Source organism: Ambystoma mexicanum, chromosome 2p, assembly GCF_040938575.1.
Source record: "Ambystoma mexicanum isolate Mex_15411 chromosome 2p, UKY_AmexF1_1, whole genome shotgun sequence".
Lineage (NCBI taxonomy): Eukaryota > Metazoa > Chordata > Amphibia > Caudata > Ambystomatidae > Ambystoma > Ambystoma mexicanum.
In genome coordinates, this window is record NC_090923.1 from 800,964,087 (window position 1) to 800,987,495 (window position 23,409).

Below are 23,409 nucleotides of genomic sequence, written 5' to 3' on the forward strand. Positions count from 1 at the left end.
AGCTGCTGCCACATACAAATCTGCTATCTTCCTAGCCAAGTCTGAATCCTACAATGATTGTATTCAGAATACAAAATTCAACACTAGAGAACTGTTCACCATACTTAAAGAGCTTGAATCACCAACACCACCTCCGACCTGTACTAAGGACGCCACATTGTGTTAGAACATCCAAAAAGCATTATCAGATCAAATTGAACTCCTACAAAGAAACATTGAGTCCAAAAAGGCAAACCTAACCAACAATCTTCCTTCACCCATAGCACCTACACCACCGACCAATCATTGCAAACTATTCAAATTCACCCCTCTCAGTGTCAAAGTAGAATATATTATCCTTAGCCTAAAACCCTCTAGATGTACGGGTGACATTTGCCCTGCACCTATCACAAAAGAAACAGCAAAGGAGATCGCCCCCTTCATTACTTTGATAATCAACGCTACCTTCAAGTCCAACACCATTCCTGCTAACCTTAAGGATGCATGGGTCATGCCGCTCTTCAAGAAACCTACCTTGGACCCCAATAACCCGTCGAACTACAGACCAATCACCACTGTACCCTTCATGCTGAAGATCATTGACAGAGCAGACTACCTACAAATCCAGCACCACTTAGAAAACAACAACCTGCTAGGACTACAACAATCCGGATTCTGCCCAAGACATAGCACTGAGACTGCCCCGATAGATCTAGTAACCCAGATCGAACACATTAAAGACTCAGGCAAACTGGACAACAAATTTAACACCTTCAACATTGACGGCAATAACATCAAAGTCTCAAGAGACGTCAAAACATTAGGTATGTACATCGACTCCACACTCTCACTAGCAAGAAAAATCAATGCCACAGCATTCCCCACTGCCTATATATGTAAGCTCATCAAAGCCTGCAGACCCTTCCTGACACCTGCCAATTGTATCACCTTGGCCAGAGCACTAGTAATAACCAAACTAGATTGCTGCAATGCGCTATACTTAGGCACTAGTCAATATAACTTGTGCAAACTTCAAACCTAACAATACAACGCACTTAGAGCAGCCACTAACTTCCAGAGAAAACTACACATCTCGGAGTTGAGGCGTAATGTTAACTGGCTCTCAATTAACCAAAGAATTAAGCTCAAAACCCACACACTCACACACAAATGTATACACAACCAAGCACTGACATACCTCTGCAACAAATTCAACCTGAACATTTCAGCCAGACAAACCAGATCATCCCTATCCAATTACCTGATCATACCAAGGTTTAAAATGCAAAAAGCAGGAGGAAAAGCTTCCCAGTCCTCACAGCCAAAACCTGGAACACACTACCACCACACATTAGACTAAAACCCTCATTCAACAAATTCCGGAAAGAAGCCAAAGCCTTGCTCATACTGAACCAAAAGTAATCCCGCCAACCCTGCCACACAGCTTACGTCTTTTGAATTCTCCCATGACATTCTGGCACTACTGTGTAAATATTGTATAATGTATGTATGGTGACTATATGACCTTGCTAATCATATTACCTGCAAAGTGCACAAACTATGTATATGAATATGTCTGTAACTGTAAATACTGTAACCCCTTTACCAAGAAACGTGCCCAGTTGCCCGAGGGCTCGGAGCGCTATACAAATAAATACAATATAATACAATGTGCGTGGGAGTAATCATCTTTAAGCGTTCAAGATTGCGAAATGACTGGTCCAGGACTACCCGCAGGCCAGTCTGGTTGTTCTTGGGTACTGCAAAAATCCTGGGGGTAGAAGCCGGAGCCCCTTTCTGACTGAGGAACCGGTTCCACCACCTGCATCTCCAACAGCGAAAGGACCTACCGTAATGGAGCCGGGGAGCAAATCTGGCAAAGAGGATAGGATGGAAGAGAAAAAGGAAGAGGAAGCCTGAAGCCCGTGGAGACTATGGATAGGATCCAAGGGTTCTTAAAAAGGCGCTTCCAGCTGTCCTGTAAAAGAGCCAGTCAGCCCCCTATGCCAAATGCCATATCATATCTTGGTGTCAGAGGTTGGAGCAGAGGAAGGGGAATGGAAAAGCCTGTGCAAAGTCCTCTGCAGTTTCCTCCTGTTGTCATGGGCAACCTGTCAGGTCTCCGCACACCACGGTCCCGAAACCCCTTGAAGCCAGTCAAAGCGCAGGGTTTGAATTCAGTCCTGCCCTGAGCCTGGGGGAAGGACTTCTGCCCTGGCTTTGTCAGGATGGCCACCATTTGGTGGTTTGAGTGGAGGTTTTCTTCTTTGTCAACTCGTCATCGGTTCACAAATGAAAGTGGTCCACGCCCTCAAAGGACAGATCTAGGATCCTATCCTGCTCGTCAGATGAAAATGTAGTGGCATGCATTCACACAGTCCCTCTAATCTGAACACCCAGGCCCAGCCCTCTGCTGGCTGTGTAGATGTGGAAGACTGAAGACTCCATGAGGTCCTGTGCAACGTCCCAGGCTTTCGCCAGACTGGCCTTGAAGGAGGCTTGCCTCTCCAGAGAGAGGTCACGAAGAAACTCCCCGAGCTCCTTCCACAGCATCTGGTTAGACACGGCTAAAAGGGCATCAGCTGCAGATGCAGTCCTGATATGGCATAGCAGCATTTGCCCAAATACTCAAGGACATTGTCTTCTTTGGAAAGACAATTGGAAGTGGCTCCTGGGGAGGAAGACGACGAAGAATAGAGGGAGGCTCAACCACCACTGAAGAATGGGACTGAGGATGGGCGGCCAGGAGGATTGGCTCCCCATCCGTCAGTGTTGGCCCTAGGCTTCTCCCAGATTTTTCTTGCCACCGGCAGGCCATCCTTCTGCAAAGGGATGCCAGACCAGATCATGGTGCACTTGTCCAAAACCCTTGTAGCACTCCTGATTCCAGGAGTGCTTTCTGGGACGGAGGGGACCCCCAAGAAGTCTGCCAGCCCTGAAGGCAGTCATGAAAGGCCTTAATGGATAAGGGTTCATCGTCCTGGGCACCATTTCTCCCCCCCCTTCTGCTTTTTTACAGACCAAGGGGAGTCCGGGCCCTGGGACACAGATGCCAGCAGGGTCCCTCCTAGTTCCGGAGCCGAAGACCGGTCCAACGGCTGTTGAGGGGGATGCAACGGTGGTACAGGAGGAGGTAGATGGGTTTGAACAACCGACGGGGCCTGGACTGGGGGAGGGACAGGCACTGGAACCAGTCGCGCTGGAGGAATCAGAGGAGGAGGCCGGGGAGGCACCACTTGCGGGATCACCTCCTTCACTACATCCTTCAGTAGCCCTGTCATATGAGGGGAACGCATGAGGAGGAGGAAGCACTCAAAGAAACGGTCCTTGCTAGTCACCGGATCCCATGGGGCCGGTCTTTCCAAAACGGTGGTCCGCCGTTACTGGTCAAAGCGCAAAGGCGCTTGAGACAAGTAGCCGTAAAGCTGTGATGGGTTGATGTACCTCTGAGGACAGAAGCCTGTACCATACAGTCCGTCGCTGCTTCCAGATGGAAGGGGACTGGGACCTTCTTGCAAAGCCCATTCAATGGCCGATAGTACGGGCATGCCCTTCGATTCCTGCTTATCTGACATTTTGGGGCCTTGCGCCATGCACTGGGTGGGAGGGTGCAAAGACCCCAAACCACGGGCAGGCTCAGATATGGGAGGACACTTCCTGAGTCCCGAACCTGAAACAGCAGCATCAACCACAGAGACTACTCTGGTAGGTGCGGAGGCCCTCGGCTGACTGGCCGGTAGTCCAAACGCCTTAACACATGACCGCGGCTGAGCGCCCTCGGCACCTGCAACCGTAGTCGTGCTGGATCGTGTTGAGGATGGACTCTTGGCAGTAGCACCTGACGATCTCTTCTGCGGTCGAAGAAGAGGACGAACTTTATTGCCCTTCTGAAGACAGCCTGGTAGAGCCCCTGAGCCCCTCGGCTTGGGAGCCGGTAGCCTTGATGGCCTCAGGTCTGTCCTCGGAATGCCTGCAAAAGCCCCTGGGCCCCTTGTGCCTGCCAGAACCTGTATCCAATGAACCCTTTCCCAATGGGAACCCCGAAAATGAGTCGCCACGCTGAGGAGCCATGCTGAACAGAGGGCCTACCGTGTCTTGATGAGAGGTCTTGGAGACAAAGGCCTTAAGGTACGCTAGAGGGGCAGTGTGGAAGATTTCCCTCCAACGCGACAACCGATTCTTCAATGCCCCGTGACAGAGCGCTGCAAGGCGCGCATGCATCCCAGCGGTGGTCGGGCCCCAGGCATACAAGGGAGAGTGCATGAGGGTCCCAGGACAGGAAATAGCAGTCGCATGAGGCACATCTCGTGAATCCTCCTGCCGTCCACATGCGCCGGGGGAGGCAAGGCACCGGAGGGAGGTTAAAAAGAGCAAACAGAAAGTTTTTAAAAAGTCTCTGCGCTGGCTGCCAGGTCCGACACGTCCGTGCAGAAAATGGGAAGGAGGTTAGGTGCCAGAGGGCGGAGCCTCGGTGGGGCGTTTGCATGCCCAATGGTGCCCTCCCACCCCCGCACGCTGTACCAAATTTAAAGGGGAATCTCAATTTTTTTATGCCAAAGGTTCCGGTAGCGTCCCCATGTTGGGGGACGCCCACAAGGATGGAGGAAAGGGGACAGGACAAATGAGTACAGAAGATGCCAAGGCCACGCACACAAGAATAATGTACAGATTGTTGGCCTCCCAGAGAACACTGAAGGACAAGACCTGACAAATTATGTTGAAAACTTCCTGCTTCAAGAGAACGGTCCGGGTAAACTACCTCAAGGATTCGCAGTGGAAAGGGTGCACAGAACCCTATCAAGAAGACTATCCCCAAGTGTTCCACCAATACCACTGATAGCCAGAATAATAAACTACAGGGACAGGGAGGAGATACTAAAATTCTCCAGGCAAGGCAATAGATTATCAAGAGGGTTGGGGGAGGAGGATCACTTGCGATTTACCCTGATTACACTGTGCCGGTGCAAAGGATGCAATGCTCCTTCAAAATGTTCAAAGTCAAACTCTGACGACTGCGGATACGATACATGCTCATATTCCGGGCTAAGCTGAAAGTGCTATATAACGGCACATCTCACTTCTTTCAGTATCCAGAATAGGCACAGAATTGGCTGAAAATTATTAACCGGACTCCCCTGAGACGAGAATGAGCAGGTCCAGGCCTCTAAGGTCCCCACTACCGAAGAACGTAAAAAATGGAAACCACAAACTCCACATTGGAAGCCGCCGATACCCCCTAAAAGCCATTGATAGTAAATCACGCTACAGACCTAGGAACCTAAAGTGAAACCATCTGAGAGCCATTTACATAGAAGTGAATATGGGACCACTGTCCACCAGTAGGAGGATAATGGCACCCCAATGGAATCATACAAAAAGTCACTGCCGAGGAATAGGTCTACCATCGGGCACCCACACGACGCAGCGCGATCCCCTCACCCCACATTACCAGTCCTGGTTGGAATTGAATCTTACTGCTCTTCCACATATACACAATGCAGCCCACTGAAGCCGTACTGAGAGGACACTCCACACGGGGGAACCCTGGACGAATAACAGGATTGGGTGTGAACGCATGCTATCTCTAATAGCCTAGGCAACTGAGAACTATGAATCTATTTAAGGTTGTTTTACTTATTATGAGGCTAGTGCCCGTTTCAACTGTTCATGTCAACACTAGTTTACACTCAAATATAGTATCTAACATAGTAGCTAACATACGGATACCCTGAAGCGGGATCAGATACTGGAGATACTATATGAGAAAGGCCGGGGCCCAGTGAGGACAACATCCATATATGATGTCATACTTTTGCCCCAAATTTCGATTGCAAAACACATACCCAAGGCACATGTTCTGGTACTGCCCAAACATTAGAGCCTTTTGGGAAGGCACTCTGACATTACAGGAGGGTGCCGGAGTGACACAGATGACCTGGATATGGGAAACTGCTTAATCGGTATACATTCAGAAACAATAAGCAAACTGTTTTAGTAAATTACGTACTTAGCCAACAAACTAGCAGTTAGTAAACTAGCCATGTCATGGAAATTAGAGATACCACCAATATCCACTGCCTGGGTACTAGATTTACAACAATGGGCTAGAATGGAATTAACAGTACTCAGGAAAACTACACACAGGCACGCACAGACTAAAAAAGACAGGCTGTGATGAGAGACTCCCATGAAGGTGACCGATCTATCACATTGCATACTGCACACAACTGAGGTAACTGGAAAAGGTAACACCCCTCGGCTAAACGTAGGGTAGGCCTTCTGACTATCTTCCCAATTGTCCAGCATACTAATAAAGTGAGAAGTTCAAATATTCTCAGGTTAAGTTTATTATTTTGTTTTTTTTGTTTATTGTTTAAGACGTCCGATTTAAAGTAACTGTTGCATTGACGGAGTGAAACACGATGGAATTTGGTGATAATGAAGGCAAACAATGTGATACTTACTAGCAGATGTACCTATGAATACACCTTGGACAATAATTTGATCCCTATTGTGATATTGTGTCAAAAATAGAAGAGAATAAATAAATGTTAAAAAAAAAAGTTTTCTTTGCTTGATTTTAAGGCAGTGCTTATTTTGGGCCATTCTGTTGTTTTGGATAGGAATGATTTGTTAAGTGTAAATATATTTCTCTTCGGTTGAGTGTGGCACTCGGTATTACTGCCCCACACAATTGCGGTGCTCATTTTTTGCATCATCTTCTTAAATGTAAAGTGCACTTCACTTTGATGTTTCAAGACCTGTCAAGTAGCTCTTGGATCGTTGCATTTAAGCTCCAGTTAGTTCTTGGCAGTCAGGAGCTACTTTCATCTCCTGCTCCACAATTCCCAATTTCGACTTGGTCTTGTCTAACTGGAAGAACCCTGCATGGAGACAACAAGTGTGAATCAGCAAGACTCCCTGATTCACTTCACATCACTGAAGTGCGACGCTAACTTCCATGATGATCTGGGTCAGCGTTTCACAATGTTACATTACAGTCAATACACGATAGTAATGTTGAATGCATGGATGTGACTCTTTTTCTGAATAGAAAGAGCCTCAGGCTTTCTGGTCTGAATGGTCTCACTAAAGGTCTGGGAAGGGGAAGGCCAAAGGTGGGGCCCCTTAGTCAGTCAGCTTACCAGCTGCAGAGGAAGACACGCCTGAGTTACCTCAGGCCAAAGAGAGGCTTGAACTTTTGTCAAGACCCTATAAAAGGAAGGATCTGTGGCAGAAGACTCTGGGAGTCTTGCAAAAGGGGCTCATTCGGAGATGGCCAAGGAAAAGGGCAGAATGAGCTGGAGCAAGAGACAGGAAGACAGAGGAGAGACTCAGGAGGATGGGGTAGGAAGGAGAAAGGGCCAGATGAGAGACCCAAGAGGCTGGGAATATGACGACCCTGGAAGCTGGAGTAATGAGATAGGAGGCAAGGGGGGGCGGGGGGGAGTTCTATGAACAAATGTCCCCTGGGAAAAAGTCGCCAGGTAGGCGATTTTCTTCCCTGCACCCCTAAACGGTTTCCGCCACATAGTCTAGGATGGGTATGAATTACTAAGTCCTACAATATTTGCAGAAGTGGTTTGATTTTTGTGGGAGTACATATTCGGGGGAAATGTTGCCACCTGGCCACCTTTATCATTAGATACCGGCAGGGGAGATAGACAGGAGGCTGGGGAACGCAGGACCCACGGGGTGGGTACAGGAAGTTCCACGAGCCAGGGGTAAATAGCCGATAGAAGGCTGGAGGAAAGACCCAGGAGACTGGAAAGAGACGAGAGGTTGGTTGGGGAGAGAGGTACTCAGGAAGAGAAATAACCAGGCGGCTGATGAGGGAAATCCAGGGTACCGGGGAGTAGGAAATCCAGAGGGATCATGACAAAGAAATCCAAGGGGCTGAGCAGAAGACCAGGGGCCTGGGAGAAATAAATCCAGAGGAGAGGAAGATACCAGGGAGATGGAGAGCGGGAGATGCCAGGGGGATGGAGAGAGGGAGATGCCAGGGGGATGGAGAAAGGTCAATAATACCAGAGGGGGCAGAGAGGGGGAGATACCAGGGGGGGGGACAGAGAGGGGGAGATACCAGGGGGGCAGAGAGAGAGAGATACCAGGGGGGCAGAGAGAGAGATACCAGGGGGGCAGAGAGAGCGAGAGGCCCGGAGGATGGGGAGAGGGAGAGGCCAGGGGGATGGGGAGAGGCCAAGGGGATGGGGAGAGGGAGAGGCCAGGGGGAACGGGATGAGGGAGAGGCCAGGGGGAACGGGATGAGGGAGAGGCCAGGGGGAACGGGATGAGGGAGAGGCCAGGGGGAACGGGATGAGGGAGAGGCCAGGGGGAACGGGATGAGGGAGATGCCAGGGGGAACGGGATGAGGGAGATGCCAGGGGGAACGGGATGAGGGAGATGCCAGGGGGAACGGGATGAGGGAGATGCCAGGGGGAACGGGGAGAGGGAGATGCCAAGGGGAACAGGGAGAGGGAGAGGCCAAGGGGAACAGGGAGAGGGAGAGGCCAAGGGGAACAGGGAGAGGGAGAGGCCAGGGGAACAGGGAGAGGGAGAGGCTAGGGGGAGAGGGAGAGGCTAGGGGGAGAGGGAGAGGGAGAGGCCAGGGGGAGAGGGAGAGGCCAGGGGGAGAGGGAGAGGCCAGGGGGAGAGGGAGAGGCCAGGGGGAGAGGGAGAGGCCAGGGGGAGAGGGAGAGGCCAGATAGCTGGGTAAGACCCAAGCGGTTGGGGAGAGGGCAAACCAGGAAGAGAGAGAGTGAGGAACCCAGAAAGCTGCAAGTGAAAAGTTGTAAAGTTAGCTCTGGTTACAAATGTGTCTAAAGAGATCAGAGAAATTAAGGAAGAGGTGGTGAGAGAGGTGAAAGAGGAGTGGGTGAGAGAAACCACGGAGGAGGGGTAAAGAAGCCAACCCTTACTATAGAGGTGCTGCAAGGGAAGGTGGTAATCAGTGAAGAGACAACTAAAGAGAAGGTTGAACAGAGTATAGCGATAAGCAGGAGAATCTTCAAGAATAAAGGGAAGGAAGTGAGGAAGATCAAGGGGAGACCAGAAGAGCAGAAGGAAGTGATGACTCAGAGAAGATGCAATGGATGCCTGGGACGGGTGAAGGAGCAAGCAAAACATCAAGGTGGTGCAGGAGAATGAGAAGGCTAGAGAGAAAGGGGAAAGGGAAAAGAGAACGCCTCCCGGATCTGAGCTTTTAGCGAGATGGTAAGGAGGAGAGTAAATAAGGGTTGGGAGGCTGTAGAACTATGATTCGGAGATGAAGGTGGTAGTAATCCTACAGAGAACCCAGTAAAGACCTTAGGGTGGCCTCATGTCTACTTATAGCTCTAAGCCTTGTTTTAAGGCCAGCTCTCATGTGACACCAACTAGAGAACCAACCAACAAGCTCCAGGTTGGACACTAACGGGGAGGACATCTCCCCATCACACTCAAGCTACACAAGAACATCACCATGACCTCACAAGTATAAAAGAGACTGGGAAATGTGCTGAAAGACAGAACAAAAGGGAGGGACGTGTCTAGGAGAGACCAGGACCAACGCTTAACAGAAACTGAAGAAATGTTTACTTTGATAATTTCTGAAGCTGCCACAGACAAACATTTGACTTTACTCTGGAAAATTACCACATATGGGTGAATCAACATCCTACCAATATGACATTTATTTGTGCAGATACTTGGCACTTGGTTTGGTTCTCCCTTCTAAGATGCACTTAATAAAGAAGTGTTAATACAACTTACTGGTGCATGATTTGCTCTCCCGCAACTCATCAGTAGTAAGTAATGTCCAAATATTCACCAAGGCTGCATTCTTGCCAACTAAAGAAGTTGCAGAGAGAGGGTGCTGCTGAGCAGCTGAAGTATGCAGACGCGGGTTCCCGGTGTTCCGCGAGGTTGCCAGAATCCTGCCTTAAATCCTGGCTGAAGTCATTGCAGCCAACATTACAGCCACTTTCAAATGCAATCGAGGCGATTGAATCAGTGCTGGGATGCGGGTGAACACAGAGGTTGCAAAGGCGACCACCCGATACAGTGAAGTAGCGGCTGCCATACGGCCTGGCTCCGGAGGGTCGGAGCTCTCTAGAGCCTGCATCAGCCCTGCAAGGCTCAGCGAGAGATACTGAGGTAAGCTGCATGGAAGGGCCGATGGGGATTGGTGTTCCCAATACGGAAGCGGTGAGAAGGTGGCAACATGGGCAGCCGGAACAGTGGTGCCTAGCAGGAGTGGAGCGGGGACACTTGGCAGACAGCGTAGTCTGCAGGGGGCAGGCCTGCTGAGATCAGACCGGGAGTCAGAGGAACGCTCTGGGCTGCAGACAGCAGACAACAGCATTGGGGGCCAGAAAGGGGAGATGGCGCCCTGCGAGACGCTGGAGCCAGGCTGCAGGGAGAGCAGCAAGGCTGGGACTCCTGAAACACAGGGCCAAGCAGAAGATCCCCTGCAGAAGCGGAAGAATGGCCATTTTGCCAGCAACACACCGGACCAAGGGACTCACAGGGCCCTGAGGAGAGTGGAAGTGGAAGGACACGGGGAGGAGTCTGGAGGAGGCTGCAGGGCTGGTCGTCTGGCCTGAGGTACTTGGGGCCTGGAGTTGTAATGCCTGGCACGGGAGGAAAGTGCAGATGCACGGTGGCAGTGTACCATCCTCCTGGGTGTCCTGTGTGATCGGGGGGCATGGTGTGCCGGCCATACTAGCAGTGGGCTACACAATTGGGAGGAAAGTTCTGCATCAGGGGTCTTGAGGAAGTATGGATCCCCAAAGAATTGCAGTAGTGGAGGGAAAGGCACATACCCACTGGAAGTTGGTTTGAGACTGTGTGCTGGCCAGCAAGGGAGGACAAAGTGGTGGGTGTCCATCAGTTTAAGAAGTACAAAGGGACTTGGGAGCTGATGTGGGGGCCGGGCCCTGGGACCCAATCCTGAGCCTGAACTGTGAGCAACACTCAAATAGTAGAGGGCGACTGGGCAAGTGGCAAAGAGTCTCCAGACACCACGGTGGGACAGTGGTGGTATAGGCAGCCTGGGTAGCGGAGGGTGCAGTGGACCGAGTACACCTCTGCAGGGAAGGCACTTCACAACTGCATGGCCAAAGAAAAAGACAGGAAAGTGACACAACAAAGCAAAATGGACCAATTCAAGGTAGGCAGCCCGGCGTGCGCACAGCCTGTTGCGCTGAGCACTTCTACCTTTGAGGCTTCGGCCCAGGACCCGGCCATCTCGCTCAGGGACATTATGGGGGCCATTGCTGAGGTAGGTCCTCATTCTTGAGAGTGGGGGAAGCGGAAAAAAAGACTGACAAGGAATATGCTGTGAAAAAAAAGGAAAAGAAATTTGCAGTGGTAACGCAGAAGCTCAAGACCCTGGAGGACCGCGCGGAGGACAGCGACGAGAGGTCGAGACGAAATTACATCCACATTTTGGGGCTACCGGAGAACGCCGAGGTGCCCTGAATAAAATTCTTTCTGGTGCAATGACGCTCAGACCTACCTTATGGTGAAGAAGCTTTCCAACTTCTTTTCAATTGAAAGAGCACACAGGGTACCCACGGGCAGGCCTGCCCCGGGTGCACACGCACATACAGTGATTGCGAGGCTCCTGACTTATCGAGACAGCAATGCGCTCTTGCAAATGGCCAGGGCCACTGGTCCAATCACATTCAGTGACTCCCAAATTGGGTTGCAGTCATTTGACTCGATAAAGAGGAAGTTGCTTTCAAGCGGCATAAAGTACGCCCTGTTCTTCCCTTTGCAGGTTAAAGTCTATCATGGGGTGAAGGCACTTCTGTTCAGAATGCCGAAGGAAGCATGTGAGTGGTACAAGACCAACATTCAGTCGGCATCTGCTTGGATGACACGGAAGGGGGCGCAGCGGCAGGAGACAGAGCATGTAACAACCTCAGCCCCATGGTATTCGCAAGACTCGACCACCGTAGAGGATAGGGGCAACTCCCCTGACCAGGCGCAGACGGCTGCCTGGTGCTGGCAGTTGGCATAGGACATGAGTTGGCAGACAGATCCGCTCTTTTAAACAGATGTACTTCAGAAATATAGGCCTCTTTTTGGTGCATTGCCCGGGCTAGTGCCTAGGAGGGGGTTTATTTCTATGTTTTGCTATCTCAGTGGGCGCTCCACTCCTGCTTGTGGTAGTTAAGCCCATGCAGGGCTCGCACAGACTCTGGGTGACAGAAAGATTCAGTTGTGGGGGGAAGTGCAGGGTGGGGGGCGTTGAATGTTCCACTTTGGTCAATGTTCGTTCACATTGCTTGGCAGGGGAGGGAGCGGTGACGGCAGAAATGCACTGGGTTACATCCCGAGTCTTCAAAGGAGGATGGGGGGCCTGGGCTTGGTATATGGCTTTCAAGGGGAATGGCATTTGACACAGGGGTCACGCTCCTAACATGGAACGTTACGGGTATGTGTTCCGGTATTAAGCGCAGGCTTGTCCTTCAATTTCTTAACAGGCATTCACCGACTTTGCCATCCTCACTAAGACACATCCGGCAGGGACACACTGCAGGTTCTTCATGAGATCCAACTATAGGGTAGCCTTCCATGTAGATTTTGCCAGAGGGGCACGGGGCACACAGATTCTAATTCACAGGAAAGTGCCATTCTCGCTTTTTGAGGTGCGCCTGGATCCCAGGGGGAGGTTTGCATTGATCATGGGGGAGCTTTGGGGGTCACATGGCGGTATTGTGGCAGATTATGCCCCCCTCCCTACGCAGGAGCGGATAAGCGACCTTCTGAAGATCATTGTGCAGGTGCAGGCAGATGTATGGGTCCTGGGTGGGGACTTCAACGATGGAAACAGAGTCGGATAGATCCCGGGTGGGCAGCAGAAACATGGGGATACCCACTAATCTGTGCTCTTTCACCATGGGATGGCTGGATGCATGGAGGTGCTTACATCCAGGGGAAAAGAGGTTTTCATTTCTTTCGTGGGTTCACTCAACTATGTCCAGGTTGGACTATTTTTTCATCAAGCAGGACAACAGTCACAGGGTTCTCTCTGCAACGTTTTTAGTCACAGGGATTTCAGACCATTCACTGCTGCTTATCGAAATTAAAAAGTGGGTGGCGCCACCTTCCACTTGGAGGTTAAACTCAAACTATCTGGCTTTCCCTGAATTCTCAGAGGCCCTATCGAATACCGCCCAGGAATACTTTTCCATTAACGAAGGCTCAGTGGATAGCCCTGTCACTATCTGGGAGGGGTTCAAACCGGGGGAGGCAATCTTGTGGGTGGCAGCACGATGCAAACCATATCTGTCGGTGGTGAGGGAAGCAGAGGAAGACGTGGAGAAGGCAGAGGTCACATTTGCCGAGCTAGGAACTAGGGCGGTGCAGCTGGTGCTGCAGACGGAGCAGGTGACGCTCAGCAATGTAACGCTAGACAATGCAAAGGCATAAATGGAGCCAGATTTGTGAGGTGGGGAATAAGGCAGGGAAAATGTTGGCATGGCTGGAAAAAAAGGGAGTCGAACAGTAGCCATGTGCAGTTCATACAGACCGATGCAGGGGAGGTGCCCAGAGGCGACGTACATCACGCAGGCATTTGAAACATACTATGAGGCCTTGTATAGCGGCCAGTGAGTCAACCCAGGGCAGACAGACCGAGGGGGGTTGACTCGGTAGCTCTACCTGAAGGTGTCTCACCCGCTAATCCTTGGGGATCTGTCATCCAGGTGGCCAGGACACAGCCATCTCTATTGGATCAAGTTCCCGGGGGCTGACCAGTGTGGGAGGATTACCAGGATGGGGAGTCTTCGGGGAGGGGAAGTGGGACACCGAAGGGTGAGATGTGGGATCCCCTTCCTTATGGCACCTTTTCCCCATCCTACCAGGCAGGATACCTAGAAACTCAAGCCCCGTGCCCCTCTTTTCCAACAAGAACACCTTCTCACGGACAGATCATTGCGAGCGACAATGGACTAACACCAGAGCTATATACTTGACATGTCCCAACACAAGGATCAGGCAGAGTCAAGCAATTACTGATAACTACACAAAGCTGACTCCCATTACACTTACCCACAAGGATAAAAGGTGGAGCACAAAAGCACACACTGAGCAAGGCCAAGCACACGAGGAAGCAGATATCCTGAGACTGCAGTTTAAACTGAGGGGAAAGGCGGCGAGGTCTGAGAGGACAGCAAGGAGTGAATTACCCTTGCCCTTTACAACCCAGAACCGCGGCTTTCAAGAAGCCTCAAATAAAAGAAACATAAGACCGGGAATTGCAGCTGACGAACAATGTAGCGTGTGTCAAAGGTACACGGGGCCCTCCCGCACTGATAGCCAAGATGGGAGAAGCGATTGCCACTGTGGTACCTTCCTTGACTAGAACAGCAAAGCAACGCCAACAAGTTCAGCACACCCTGTGAGTTGGAAAAACTGATTGACTGGACAGCGTTATACTCAAGGTTGCAAGCGGCAAAATTGTATGAAGAGAACTTGACTATAATAGAACTTTGTGAAACTTAGATTGGTACCAGATATCGAGTGATCCAGCGCTCACTCAAAGGTCTCTGTCTGGTGCACCCCCCGCTCCCCCTTCTGAGCGAGGAAGAAGTGTTGAACTGTAAAATCGAAGTGGTCCTGCAGCGGGTTGCATTGAATCCCGTGCACACTCAAGTTGTTCTGAGCCCGGCTGAGGGGGACTAATTGTAGAAAAGGGGTCTGAGCCCTGAAGAGGGGGATCCTGGGTGAAGATTACCACACCAGAGAAGATATTGCTGTTTAGGGTGAGCAGTAACACACTTAGAATATTGTTGAGGCAAATGTGAACTGGCTGAGGGATGCCTACAAATTGAACTTGGTCTGAACCCGACTGAGGGAGGCTAACGGTGGAAGAAGGATCAGAGCCCAGCTGAGGGGGATCCTGGGTGAAAATCGCTGTACGTTAATATTGAGAAAGGAACTTTTCTTTATTGTTTATAGAACATTTGGTCTTCAAACTCAAAAGACTTTGCACTAAACAGACTTTGGCACAGAAGACCCTAATGTGGGTGAAAGGAACTGTGACCTTGTGCCGTAGGAGCCCTGGAGTGTGCTGTGATCAAGTGACCTACTTTTTCCCGTGCTAAAACGTGGGGAAGGGAGGCCCACGGCCTAACATCCTGACTTGTCCTTTTGTGAACATGTCTTTCTTTTTGTGAACATTATCCCACACTATTTTGTAGCATAGGAATGTATTATTATTATTTGATGGTCGTAGCTTGCGCCCATCTTAGCTTTAGGTTTAGATTGGGCATTTATCTCACCCATTTTGCAGTTGAATTAACACCCTTGAACTGTGATCACTTGTGTCTGTCTTACTTTGATACCATGCCTTCCATTTACGGTGCAGCAGCAAACCGATCTGGGAGGTCGACATATCTGAGGAGGAAAAAGTACTGGCTATTTCCCAACTCCAGTATGGGAAGTCCCCAGGGCCGAATGGGCTCCCAGTAGAGGTCTGGAAAAGGCTGGGGGAAGTGGTAGTGGGACCGCTGAACTGGCTGTTCCAGCGGGGCAAGCATGATGGTATACTACCTGTGGACCCGATTGGGCCGCGCATAATAGTGCTTCCTAAACTGGGCACCTGAATGCTTTGTCTTTTAGAGGCCAATCTCCCTCACAAACGGGGAGGCCAAGATTCTGGCGAGGGTCCTAGCCAACGGCCTGTTGGGAGTCATTGGACATCTAGTTAACCTATACCAGTGCAGGTTCTTACCATCCAAATCTACTCGCATGAATATCCGCAGTGTGCACATGGCCGTAAACCAAGCCTCTACCATCCCGGGTCCTCTAGCCTTAATCTCGGTAGACTTCAAGAAGGCGTTTGCCTATGTATATTGGGGTGCATTGTGGGATATAATGGAGGGCATAGGGTTCGGGGAAAACTACTCCGGGTGGGTACGCTTGTTGTACAAATCACCGATGGTGGAAGTTGGGGTTAATGGGATTGCCTCACAGATATTCCCCCTATGACATGGGACGGGACAGGGGTGTCCACTCTCCCTTACTCTACGCTGGCAGTAGAGCCGCTTGCAGCAGAGCTCAGATCCAGCCGGGATTGAGTGGGTTTCAGATGGCCATGGGAAAGAGAGAAGCAGGTCTCCCTATATGCGGATGACCTGTTGATATACATGGATGGTCCTGTCCAGTAGTGACGCAAATCCTGAATGAATACCAGGGCTTCAGTGGCCTCAAGGTCAACTGGCAGAAATCGGTTCAGTTCACTATACAGGGCGGGGGACGGGGCAGTGCCACACCAGATTTCGACAGCAGGATTTAGGTATCTAGGGATCCAGCTGGGCAGGCAGCTATCAGAGTTTCTGGGGCTAAATGTGCACCCGATAAAGGAAAAGTTTAGGCTTGATGCTACACAATGGCAGACTCTTGCACTGAATTTGCTGGGCTAGGCAGCCCACTTTAAGAGGATTCTCCTGCCCAAGTTCTTGTATGTGCTGCAGAACGCCCCATTTCTGGTCCCCCAGGTTGGTCTTTCGGAGGATTGATAGGGATCTGAGGGATCTCCTGTCAGGGTGGGAGGGCAGAAGGGCGCACATCGCTTTCACGACTCTAGGGCGATCTGTGTGGGAGAGGAGTGGGGGAAACCAGTATGCTGTGTCTGCAAGGGTATTACTTGGCAGCTCAGCTGGGGGTAGTGAACGACTGGCAGCATGGGTATCCCAGGCTTCCACACATCGCAGGGGAACTGGACTGGATGTCAGGGAGGTCCCAGACACAATAATAATTAATAATAATAATTTGGCATTTATATAGCGCTACAAACCCTCAGGTATCTGAGCGCTGCTTATTATTACCCACGGTGTGTGGTGCTCATTTATCGACCTCGGAAGGATGAAAGGCTGAGTTTGGTCCCGCCGGGATTCGAACCTGCATTAGCAGGCTCTGCATAGATGTCAAAGCGAGTGCTCTACTCGCTGTGCCACTTGACCAGCTATATCACAAGTGCTATATGGGAGGAGGAGAGAAGGTCCTGCGCTCCTGCCCACAATGCGACATGTGCAAATGATTTGGGCTGAAGCGCAAAGGCATGTGGGATGGGGTGAGGTGAGACACCCAACCTTAGTCAGCCTCTTTGGAACTACTGAAATCTTCCGGAGCTCCTCAATGTGGGTCATTTCAAGAATTGGGAGAATCTTGGAATCCGGAACCTGGCGGACGCTGTGCGGGAGGGTCGCCTCCTGCCGTTTGAGTCATTACAGGAGAGGTTCAGTCTATTGGGAGGTGGTGGCTTCAAATACATGCAGTTGGCACATACACTAAGGTCGCAGTTCAGTTCACGGATCTGCAGGAGATACCATAGGGTTCCCCCTCTAGAGGCTTACTTACTCCCAACATGCATAGAGACCAAGGTCACCTCGACTCTCTACCAAGTGAATTCGGCTTTTGGTGCCCAGGAATAATCCCGTCTCAAGGACAGGTGGAAAGGTGGTGTGGGGGCTTTGGACCCAGAGGAGTGGGTGGAGGCGTTTATGCTCCCTAGGGAAATCGGAATGTCTGCAAAGTTACGTCTTGTAGAATACAAGAACCTGCATCGAGTCTACTGCTCCTGCACAATGTTAAATAAATAGGAAAGGTTCAAAAACAATGATTGTGTGCAGTGTGGGAGGCCCAGAGGCACGTTCTTTCACATAATGTGGGAGTGTACAGAGGTACAACTCTTTTGGGGGAAATGCATTGATAGACCGTCAGCAATAACGGGGCCTGAGGTACCTAGAGACCCAAAGTGTGTGCTGTTGCAGGTATGGGGGAGGTAGGATTTACTAAATATGAAAAATTGTTCTCAGTCACCCTGGGACAGAGCAAAAAGGTGATTGCATCACTCTGGGGAGCCCCTGAATGTTGCCGGACTGGTCGGTGGGTAGCAGAGGCTGATGTGTGCATGGCCCTTGAAAGACGGGTGCACAACTCTCAGGGTTGTCTGGGGAAATCTACAAAAGTCGGGGCAAATGGGAGGGTGGGGGCGGAGGGTACAACGGGACTACTTGGGCGGGGAAGCAGATGTCGGGAGGGCCTTGTAGGTGGCCCTTTGGGCTCATGGTTATAGGGATGGTAATTTTATTTTGTTGTCAACTTGCACACTTAATGTGAAGCAATATGTTCATGCTGGAAATTTTGTATAAAAATCAAAAAAGTGTTATATGAAAAAAAAAAAGTTGCAGCAAGCTCCAACAGATTTTACATATCTACTGGGTTCCGAGCCTTCATCCAAGAGCCTTGCGCAGACCTCCTGGCTAGAGGATGCCACGTACACACACACTACATCGCTACTCCACTGCAACAGACGGCTCTATTTCTACATAACCGATATCCGCCACTGCACTTTTTCGTAATGGTTGACACTTGGCCCATAGGAGTACAACCAAGAGATGTGCGGTCTGTGTTTCCCGTTTTATCACTTCTTTTACTTGTAACCACAGCTTTTTATTTTACGTTGTCACATAGGTTGGCAGTTTTGTGCTCGGTATTAAAAGCTTGAACTAAGGACCCTGCCAACTGGTCCCAAAAGAAGTTTCAGAACATTTATTATTATAATTTAATTTATGGACTTCTTTAAAGATCAATACTCCTAAATAATGATACTATATGGATATTCATTTATTTAAGCAATAACAACATGTTCTGTAGGCTTCATTGGTCGGTAACGGCCCGGGGCCCAAAGCAAGGGACATTGTTATTAGCACCCAGAGGAAACGCTTGAGGTGCTAATATCAATTGGAAAAACAAAAAAAGAAAAACCTGCCCGTACTGCTTTGCTCGCAGCAGCGGCTGGGGAGAGTCAGGATTCCAATGGAAATGGAAGGCAGGGCTCTGTGCCCCTCTTCCATGGCTTAAACAGGAAGCCAAGCAGACAGTGTGGCCAGGTCGGATGAGCCCTTTTCAGATAAGGAGAGGGGGCAGTGTTCATGGGCTGAATTTGGGGGTTGGGAGGCAGAAGAGGAGAGAAAGCAGCAGCACCGGGAGTAGAGTGGGTGCGTAGAGCACTCTGGTTGCTCCAAACCCAGACTTAGATTCATTTCAGGTTTGGAGCAACCTGACTGGCTACTGTCTGCTATCACATGCTACCCTCAACCTCATTTCTACACGCTTCATCTACGCTTCCCCCACATAGGGTCAAGTAATATACTGATTAGCACTGCAACTTAGTTGTTGGATTGATCTTCAGGAGGACCTAAACTTCTCTTCCGGTAAAATACTGCCAACACCTTTATACATTTCTTTAGGACGAGCATGTTGGAAAAGTGTCTCTCCTGTTAGTCGGGTGTTCCTTTCCTTGCCTGATCCCCCACCAACATCACACACCTGCAGCTCTTGCGTACACTCAGCTAGGAGACCCTGTTTTGTACATGATGCATATTCCTCTGTGGCAATCACCTTGTGCAGATTATGATTTCCGCTCCACTAATTTCTCAGCATCTCCCAATGCTGGGGTGTTTGTGTGTCCCCCCCCTGCAATACCTCCAGCCAGGGTGCCCGGATCCTATCTGTCTGCCACCGAGCGTCACTGCATGTGGACATACAAAGATTCTGTTTGCAGCAACACAACTATTTAGATCCTACAAACTGGACTCCGTTGCCTGCTTGCCAGCTACAATGTTAACCAAACTCACCCCATGTTCGATTCCGAGTACATCTACTTGAATCCAGCAAGTGCATTCAAGTAGATGTATTACTTCCAAGAAGTAATGAGTAGGATGTGGGACTTTGATTGATTACACCAGTCTCAGTCGCTCAGAGCTAGGAGGAACCTAAAGCCTGCTTCTGCATGCTGCAGAGATATGGAGAAGAAAACGCTCAGCTGCCTCTGGTTACAGCCTGCTCCACCATGTGTGTCTGTGTCCTGGAAAGGTTCTCATAAGGTTGTTTCCCCAAGTAACACTAGTTCTACCAACTGCCTTCTCTGAGATTTCTGCTTTGTGATCCTGTGGTCAGCGGGATTTAACCTTTGCTTGAGATTCTACTTTTGGTACTGTATTTTCCCTGCCGGGGCTGCTTTGTGCAGTGTCCTATCCAGTCTGCTGTTACAGCCGGCCTGTTCCTGAACTTTTCTCATTGAGTTTTGGCTTTTGCTAGTGAATCCTGCCTGCTTGGTGCAGCGCCATGTCCTGTGTGCCGTTACAGCCCACCACGACTCAGTCAGTATTTGTGCTGCCTCTCTGGCTACTCTAGAAAGGCAGTGTTTCTGTGAGCTTTTGTGCCTCTCATATTCCCTTTGTTCTGCAAGTACTGTTTCTTCTATTTCCCCCTACGGTCCCAGTTTCTTGTTGCACTGTGTTTTTCTGCTATTCTCTAATTCCATGTACTTGCTGAGTTAGCTGCAACCTTGTGACAAACTTTCCTGTTGGTTTCCTTCTCGCCTTACTCTGAGACTTCAGTCAATAGTTGTATGCATCTACTCTTCAGTGCACACGTTCTCTGGAAATTCCATGTATACTCTGAGTTGACAGCGACCTGCGGTCTTGTAAGTGACTAGTACTGGAGTTTTTAGATATCCCTAATGTGCCAGAATTCCAGGTTTCGTGGCAGTTTTCCATGCCTGCTTCTCTGATAGTCTCCAATATCTGTTCTGAATCGTAGCCCACAATTGTTTGCTCGGCCGGCATTTTCATGCACCTTCTTAGTGTGTGCCCGTATAGCTTCAGGTTCAGACTCGGTTTACAGTTTTGCATTACGATTCTTTTCTCTGCTTATCTTTTGCCAATTTTTTTCTATCCATTTTGTTTTTTCACCTTCATTACAAGTTGGTCCGCTATTGTGCCTCAGTTCCCTATCAGTATAGTGTGATCCCTGGGCTATTCTCTGTTATGATCGGGTAAGGGAAAGACTTAGGTTTCTTCCGCTTGGTCTGTTGGAGTCTTAACTGTCTGAGTGTATGATCCCCAGCTTTAACCTAACACAGAGTACAACAGTTTCTTCAGCAGATTCATGTCAATGGGCTAGATGACATGATACGGGGATACATGTCGAGATGACCTTGAGATCACTGTCACACCAGGGTAGGAGTTGAAGTTAGGGCTGAATCACACCAAGATGCGCCCCAGAGTTTCCACCTGGAGGCTAGCCCTGATGCTGGCCTGCTGGCTAGCCCCAGCTATGTGCTTCTTTCGTTAGGCTCCTAACTCTAGTCCCAACACTCCTTAATGTATACCTCCTTGACAAGTCGCAACAGTGTTGTGCCTAGAGGGATCTTTCTTACTTCTCTACACTATACCTTCACTTTTGCACTACCTCATGTGCCACAACGGGATTATACCTCCAACCCGCTTCAACATTTTCCTGTCACAATTTTAATGTGCCTGCACCTCCTCTCTGCTGCCTTTTCTCTCCTCCTTTTGGGTCTCTGCCTCTAAACCCCTGATCTCTCTCCCAACTGCTTCAAATTACACCCTCCTATCTTCCTGTTATATATAAACGGTTCTCTTTCTCCTTCCGTTCCCCCATCACAAACCTTACAGTCACCATACCCCCTTTGATGTTACTCTTCTTGTCCTCATTCCTTATTTGCTTACTGGCCACAACTCTCCAAACACCCTTCTACTCCGACTGACCCAACTGATGCTTCTACCTTCAATACACTCCAAATCGGATCTTCCTCTGAATTCAAACACCCACATGTTGCCTAACTGTAGGCAGTTTATATAGTGGACTAGACCCACTCTTGCAACCTCCCATGCTTAACAATACTCCAGTCTGATTATATGTTGTGCACATTGATTGGTGATTTTTCAAAATGAGGTTGCTTCTCCTGCAGTCCTCCACCACTTCTCCAACTATGCCAAGACATGCCACAAGCCTTTATATAGGGGGACCACCATCTTGCAACACCATTGTTAACATCCGCAAAAGCATTGCCACAGCATACGTGCATCGGAAGACTGCAGACTTCTCAAAATGCCATTGCTTGAGTGTACTGTCAAATTGTTTCAGGGTTTTTACAGCCAGCCATATGTTTTCTTGCCCTTTGTGACTTTCAGGGTTATTCTGTCTTGTTGGTCAAAGGTTAGGGACTTCACTCTTCCAATTGGCTTCAATGGTACCTAGCCAGGGGATGGATATGTTGAACCAGAAATTCCCTTGGGAGGTAAAAGCCTCAATACTTCTGCATGGATCACATTTTAAGTCATTGTTTGGTGCTAGTGGCACGAAAGGAGGGCAAGTGACTGGGGCATGCTGAGTTCCACTGCCCGCATAGTGTGGTTGGCCGTAGCTCCCAGACCACATGGCTTCCCCCTCCCCCAGCACCCCCCAAGAGTCAGACAAGAGACTTAGCCACGCCTACCAACCAAAGTTGGCGGCCATGAAAATACTCATTTTGCTAAAATGAACTAAGCCAATGGAAGGCACTCTCTGCGTCAGGGCACAGCTGATGGTTGTGGGTTGGAGGCTGTATTACTATATTCTTTAAACACACTAACAAAGACAGCCAAAGACAAAAGGCTCTCATAACAAATAAATAACAAAAGCATCATTGTACCAAGCAGCATAAATAACAAAAGCAGTAAAATAAATGTAATGCAGACACAAAAGCGAAAAACGCATTAATGTACCAAGCAGCATTAATTAAAGGAACCTCTTAAAAGCAAGAATTGACAACCTTCTCTGCAATGTACAAAGTTGCAATAGCGTCTATAAAATGGCATATCTATGAACAGATTCCTCCACAATACACTCTTTCTGCATAAGCAGCAGTTGATTGATCGACAGCATGGCCCTTCTGGCTACAAGAAATCTGTGAAAGAGCTAAAGCTTTCTCTTGCAAAACTAAAATGTGAGGTTGCAATGGTCTGGAAAATTGTAACCCTATTTTCCTTCCTTGCAGAACCCTCTGCAAAATTAGTTGCAAAAACTCTATTTTGCAAAGTACAACCATTAGTCCAAGAACATGAAAGGTTTGAGCCATATGGAGAACATAAATGCTTCAGTAGGTCTGACAAACATTATTTTCGCTACTCAATGACCCAGTTTGAAATAGGCAAAAATAGGAAACTATATGGGAATCTTGTGGTGTATGTTAACTCTCTTAGGAGAGCAACAGCTTGCCATTTGGGGTGTGCAGTTTGCCTTAATGTGCTGCAAAACTCAGATTAACAGTAGCACACTAATGATATCACAGACAGGAGGCAGTTTAAGAGTTAACTATGTTTTCCCATAAGTTGGACCGTTCCTTCAAATTTATTCGGTTAGAGGTATGTTGAGACTTGTCTGACGAGGTATATTGCGCTGAAAGCCTGGCATATTGAAGTTGTACCCTTCTACACATACAGTATCAGACATAAGTGCTTGATAAGAGAGCAATTGAGTCTACTGCTATACATTGTTTTATTGGGAAGGTTGGGGACTAAACTACAGCATACGGCAAAACATTTTTACAGCAACTACAACTGAAAATGTCAGGAAACTCGCCGG

At 49.3% G+C, this 23,409-nt stretch overlaps 1 protein-coding gene across 5 annotated transcripts in view; it reads right to left on the minus strand.

The window, feature by feature from the left end:
* SIPA1L3 (signal induced proliferation associated 1 like 3) overlaps positions 1-23,409 on the minus strand; it is a 1,632,279-nt gene that overhangs the window by 247,179 nt on the left and 1,361,691 nt on the right. The gene's annotated exons all lie outside the window — the stretch shown is intronic.